Consider the following 6,762-nt stretch of genomic DNA (forward strand, 5'->3'; position numbering starts at 1 on the left):
TCCTCATCCTCAATCATAAGTGACATTCTACAAAGGATAACATCAATGAGGGCTTGGGAGATGGCTAAGAATAGCTTATCAAGAATGAGGGCACTTCAACATCCTTATCTTCATCTAGAATCACAAAATCTACTAGAAAATAAATTTGTCAACCACAACAAGCTATAATTTCCCTAGGATGTCTAATGTAGTGGTTTGCTAATTGCAATGTCATCCTAGTCGGTTTAAGTTCACAAAATCCATGCCTCTTAGACATGCTGTAAGGAATCACATTAATACTAGCATCTAGATCCACTAGGGCTTTGTCATTAACCAATTCACCAATAATACAAGGGATAGTAAAACTCCCAGGATCTTTCTGTTTACTAGGTAGTCAATTCTGAAGCAACTCCAAGCTTCCTTTGCTAAATGTTACCGTTAACACCTCCTCAAATTTCCACTTGTTTATTAGTAGGTCCTTAAAAAAATTTGTGTACTTTGGCATTTGATGCAAGGCTTTAACATATGGGACATTAATGTGCAATTGCTTCAACAAATCCAGAAATCTCTTGAATTGTTCATCCATGCGATCGTTTTTCAATATTGATAGGTAATGAAGGCAGGAAATTAACTTCCTCACCGGTGGTGGTGTTCTTTTCTCAACAATCAAAGTAGGCTCTCTTTCCCTTGCTAGACTCTCAATCACCTCAATTTCTATCTCCTTCTCTTTCTTTATCACTTTGTCACTACGCCTCCCCAATTCTATACCACTCTAAAGAGTAATGGCCTTACGATTGATAAACGCCTAAATGTATGTATTTTATATGTATTAATCTTGTATTATTTGTGTATATTCTAATGAACTGATGCCCATTTAAATCTAAATTGGTTATTTCGATGTTGCAAATCTTAAATGAGTCGAACAAAGCTCAAAAATGCAAAATTGGATGAATTTAACACCAAAAACGGCATCTTTGGGGTGTTGGCACTGTAGCAAGCATTAGACTGTGAGCTTCACGAGGTCCATGCACTCGCATGAGTGCCTGTGAGGTTTGCTGGAATTTCACAACTCTCAGTATTGTAGCACAAACGATGTAGTAAAACACTATAGCTGGGTACTATAGCACCGACACCTTTTTTGGGCAAAATGGCAATGAGCTTCACGGGTATCAATGCGGCCACATATAGCCCATATGCACCTGACAGGGTATATATTTGACTGAATTTCTAGGGCAATGGAGGATGTTTTTGGGAGAAAACTTTTTGGGAGTTCTTGGAGCCGACTTCCACCAGTTCTGAGGAGGAAAGATCACACGTTTTAGAGAAGGGGAATCAAAGGGAGAAGCTTGGTTTGGCAGATCTTGATCAATCTCTTCAATGGAAGCTTATAGATGACGAGGGAAGCCACCCTAATCGTGGCATCCGTGGAAGCTTTCCACCTAACTTGGCTTGTCATCTCACTTCCATTGTTTGAAGGAGTTTTCTTATTCCATTTGTAGTTGTTTTCATGGACCTATTATTTGTATTTGTTTGCATGGACGAGTAAACAACAAGGTCACCATTTGCCTGTAATCCTTGGGGTGAACTTGTGTATTTGGATGACTTAATTATGTCTATTGCAATTGTTGTGTGTTTATGATTCATTCTTGGTGCATTTGATGTGTTGCTTACATGAGAACTCTGTAAACCAACTCCTAGCTTGTACTTGGTAGCGTGACCATCGCCCTTGTACTAGAGACACCAAGTTAGGAAGGGATTCATGAATGAATTCACCGTGACCATCGGGTATTTTGTACCCCCTCCAACATTAGGGCTAGACCAAGTGTGTTCCAGCTCTAATTAGAGATTTCCCCCTTGTTAATACAATCATATGAGGATTTGATCGAAAGAAATTCCGTATCAATACTTGTACCGGATTAGGGGTCAATTGCCGTGACCATCAGGTTGATCTAATTTAGGAAATCTCTAGATCTAAACCTTCAATTGTATGACATTCTTAGCATCCTTTGCACTTTAGTAGCCCCTAGTGAATCCGCATCCGTGACCATTTCATTCCCCTGATTTTATACCCTTTGCCTTATTTTAGACTCCACTTGTAGTTCTTTCATTTTAATTAGCAATTTAGAGAACCCCTTCGAATCTATCGGTTAGACAATATGCGAAGAGAAAGTAAGAGTAGATCCTTGAGCCCAGGAAATACGACCCTCTCGTGCTAGCACAAGAAGTATTACTTAGCAACCCGTGTGCCTGTAGAGTTCACATCAAGTTTTTGGCACCGTTGCCAGGGACCCACAAGGAATACTCGGAAAACTTAGAGCTTATTGATTTAGCCATTGTTTCTTTTATTTCGTACATTTGCTTCTTTTTATTTCCTTTTGCACATATATTTCCATTTACTTGCCTTTATTTTGTTTTACTATCTTCCTCTTATACCCTGATCATTGCCTCTCAATACTGTGCAAGGTACCATCTTATGACACGCGCCAATCAAACAAATATGGCAGAGCCTCTCAACGAAATCGAGAGAATCTTGCATCAAAGATTGAGAGAGGTGGCTGAGAGTTCATAACATCAAAGAATGCGAGTTGAGATTAGTGAACCTTTAGTCATGGTAGAACCCAGGCGAACCATGTCTGATTATGAAAGACCTCAGTTTACTGGTGAGGAATTCAGTGTGCATGCTCCCACTGTGCCGGCTAATAACTTTGAAATCAAAGCAAGCACAATTGGGATGGTCCAAAATTCTGTACAATTTGATGGGCTAGCTGATGAAGACCCGCATGCTCATTTGTCTTGCTTCCTCCAAATTTGTTCCACCTTCAATATTAACTCAGTGTCTGATGATGCGATAAGATTGAGACTATTCCCTTTCAGCCTAAGGGAAGCAGCATATAGATGGCTCACTTCATTGACTTCGGGATCGATCACCACTTGGAAGGAAATGGTGGACAAATTTCTTGCTAGGTATTTCCCACCAAACAAAGTTGCTAGATTGAGGTAAGAGATTTCTACATTCCGGCAAGGGGACTCCGAGACACTTTTCGAAGCACATGAGAGATTCAAGGGTCTCCTATGCAAGTGCCCACATCATAGCTTCTCCTCGTGGATGAGGATCTAGATGCTTTGTAATGGCCTGAGAGTGGGGGAAGAATGACATTGAGAGTGGGGGATAAGGAAGTTATTCTTACACTCCCCGCGGCTATGAAACACACCTTGGACCATGATGATCCCCTCTATTTTACTGATGAAACTGATATGATTATTACTGATTATGCGTAGGAGGTCTTGGCGATTAACCCCTTGGATGAAGTCTTGGAAGGAATGGATAGCGATGAGTGCAAGGAGAACAACCCACCTCCCACATAAGTAAAGTGTGTAGGTTATGTGAGGACATTTCCGTGGCCGAACAATAAAAAGAAATCAACCACAAGGAAAATTTGGTGTAAGAGGAACAAGAAAAAGAAATTGGGGATGAACTGCACACTATCACCACCATGGGAGATCGATCGACTATTCTTCGAGGGGAAGGGTAAATTCTGTGTCTTTTCATGTATCTCGATGGGCTTCCCATCTCGGAGCACTTCTATTGGACTTAGAGGTAAGTCTCCACCATTTGATCCACCATGAGGTAAGAATGAAGGTACGTTGAGCTAATGACATTAAACAAGCGCTTCTTGGGAGGCAACCCAAGTTTTTAAATTCATTGTCTTTAAATTTTCGTATTTCTTTTAGTTGTTTAATTTCTTTATTGTGGTTGAATGCTTATGTTTATGAGTTTCTCGTATTTTTGTTGTTGTGCTCAACTCATGCTTAGGCTTGCTTGCTTGTCTTTGGCCTTGAATTAGTATTGCTCAGTTGTGTTTAATTGTTATTTCGGCAATTAAGAGGTTGTAATTCGTATTTTATTGAGTTTGCAAGAGGAACCATGCCAATTTTTTGATTTTCCAGGTCCATACCTGCTGTATACGGCCCGTATGGACACTTGTGGCATGCTCTAGGGCCTTGCGGGCATCATTGCGGCCGCAAGAGACCCCTTGCGAGGATCACAGCCCAGTGGGATGAGGGTCTCACGAGCGCCATGTGCCCGCGAGACTGCCAGTGAGTCTCCCGGCCTTGCGCGGCGCGTGCGGCCAGAAACTCTCATGGGCGCCATGCGTCGGCATGGCGCCCGCGAGCCCTCCTGAGCTAGTGTTTCCAGCTGTCACGGGCACCATGCTCTGCATGGGACCTCGCATGAGTTTGGGCAGCCCATTAAAGAGGCATTTCCCCCTTTCTCTCTCTATTCTAACCTCCATCTCCTCCTCTTATTTTCTCTCATTTCTCTTTCACTCTACCACATTTCTCCACCATTTTTCTTTTTTTTTTTCTTCTCTAATCTCTTCTCCTCCATCTTGCAAACTCGATCTTGGGATTTAATTGGAGTTTTACCATCTTTTTCGCTGGATCTCCTCACTCTAAGCTTTCAAGCCCTAATTCAAGGTTTTGCTACAAACTTGGGTTTTGTTGTGTTTTTATTTTATCTTTGAAGTATGAATGAAATGATTGATTGTTGTGATGTGGTGTGTGCTTAATTCCTTGAATTTTTCCTTCATTTGTAAATTTTGGGAAGCTCCATGTCTAGGAGAAACTCTTGCAAAAAATTTTCACAATTTACTGTAGCAAAACCTGAATTTTTCATTCTTCACATTGAAAATGTTGTGAATTCAATTTTTCCATAATTCTATGATGATATGGATATCTCCTATGATTGTATTCATGAAAATCTTGGTTTGATCTTGGGTTTTTGTGGTATAAGAATGCTGGTCAAGCGAGTTTTATCAAAGCGGCCAAGACACAATGCGGCACCTAGTGGAGTGCCATCCTTAGCCTTACCACAACATAGGGCACGCTAAAATCTCTTGAAATCCAAGCCTTTTTGTATTATCTAGACAATTGAATGCAATAACCTCGAAGTTCTAGGTTCGGCTGAGACCGTGTCAGAATTAATCAATCATGGTGGTTGGGACAGAATTTTCTCAATTAATGATCTGGCTTACCGTGAGCAAACCTTGGAGGTCCTAAGCACAATCAAATTAGTAAGACCGTCCGGGATAAGTTTCCAAGTCTTTGGGACAATGCGCACTATTAGTGACACACAATTGTGTTGTTTCTTGGGCTTGTATGATGATGGATTCGTGAACACACCCACATTTCATCGTCTTCCTACAGATTTTCCGGCCACCATGACACACACACGGTTCTGGAATATTATTTCTGGCCGGCGCATGAATAAGTCAAGGAAAGCATCTCGTCTTTGCAATCCTGCGCATTGATATGTTCATGCACTCTTTAAGTTGAGGTATTGGCGGCCGGGGTGATAGCATTGGTGTAATCACACGCTCCGACTTACTCATGCTATACCGTATCATTGAGCGCTACCTGATCCACCTTGGTCACCTCTTTGCCAAGTTGTTTGTTCATCAGGATACTTATACACGCATTGGATCTATTTTCGCTGGGCCATATATCACATGTATGATTCGAGCTATGGGTTTGATCGAGCACACCTGGGACATGCACATTGTTGGTGGATTTTCACCCTTGGGGATGGCTACTATGTTTTCTATGGGGATGGTGGAGAAACGTGGTAACACATATGCCATTATCTGGTACTTAGTCACAGGTGAGCGCATCATTGCTTCTCCACCATAGTCCGATTCTGAGCCAGATGACGTACCACCTCCAATTGAGCTTCACCTTCAGGAAATTCAGGGCGAGATTCATTCCCTTAGTCAAGGACATCAAGAGACTACTGAGACACTTAAACAGTTGGCAAGAGATATGCGCGAAGTTCTCTCTTTCATTCGTCAATCTTCCTCATCCTCCGGCTTTACCTCTTGAACTACCACATCCTTAGCACCTGCGGCACCTACTAACGGACACCACCCAGCCTTGGAGCAAGACTTTTATAGACTTGAGTTTTTGTTTTGTATTTTGCATTGTTTTGTGGCTTGCTAGTTGAACTTCTTTTGTTAGCATGGGTTAATTCCCTGCTAGGCTTGTATTACTTTTATTTTAACTAATATGCATGTTTTCCTTCCCCTTTGATTTTCTAAAGTGTCGTGATCACCTTGCTTAATTTTGTAGGACTTTTCAAGGATTGTTCCCCACCTCCTTTACTCTTTGCTGGCCTTGTTGCTCACTGACTGTGCTTTCACTACACAATCTTCATCAACCAAATAGGGTAGTCTCTTTACCCTTCCCTTTCATGCTTCATTTCATTATTATGAATTCTACAGCATGTTCTGCTGATTAGTGTACATTGAGGGCAATGTACGATTCTAGGTGTGGGGATGGGTTATTTGCATGCTTACTTCACCAGTGATAGCTATGATTTATTATTAAGAACCTCCTGGCTTGAATGAATGATAATAATGAGTTGTAGTGTTATTTGTGCTATAAGGAAGTCATGTTTTCTCTCTAGTGCTTTCTTCACAACTTTGACATAGAACTTCTACCTAGTTTGCCCCAGCTAACCCACTACTTTGATTTAAAGTGTTAGAGTGGTAAATTCATTTCTCAATGGTATTTTAAGAGCTTTTGGTTCTTTTGTTCATTTTGCTTTATCCCTAAGTGAAGTTTTGCATGAAGGTGCTCAGGAGACATGTATATATTTGTTATCTTAAAAAAAAATTGAATTGAAAAATGAAAAAAATGAGACTACGTCACTATTCCTCTGCTAATTTAGCATGAATGCGTCTATGTAGACTGTAATCAAGTAGGTTGGGTGGCTCTTGTGTCTAA

The 6,762-nt window shown here is 41.1% G+C and overlaps 1 non-coding gene across 1 annotated transcript; it reads right to left on the reverse strand.

Annotated features, from left to right (window-relative positions):
- Nucleotides 1-2,968: 2,968 nt before the first annotated feature.
- LOC120252338 lies at nucleotides 2,969-3,075 on the reverse strand. The gene has a single exon (XR_005533877.1). It is a non-coding gene; the product is annotated as a small nucleolar RNA R71 (small nucleolar RNA).
- Between the last annotated feature and the right edge of the window lie 3,687 nt (nucleotides 3,076-6,762).

Source organism: Dioscorea cayenensis, chromosome 20 (assembly GCF_009730915.1).
Source record: "Dioscorea cayenensis subsp. rotundata cultivar TDr96_F1 chromosome 20, TDr96_F1_v2_PseudoChromosome.rev07_lg8_w22 25.fasta, whole genome shotgun sequence".
NCBI classification, from domain to species: Eukaryota; Viridiplantae; Streptophyta; class Magnoliopsida; order Dioscoreales; family Dioscoreaceae; genus Dioscorea; species Dioscorea cayenensis.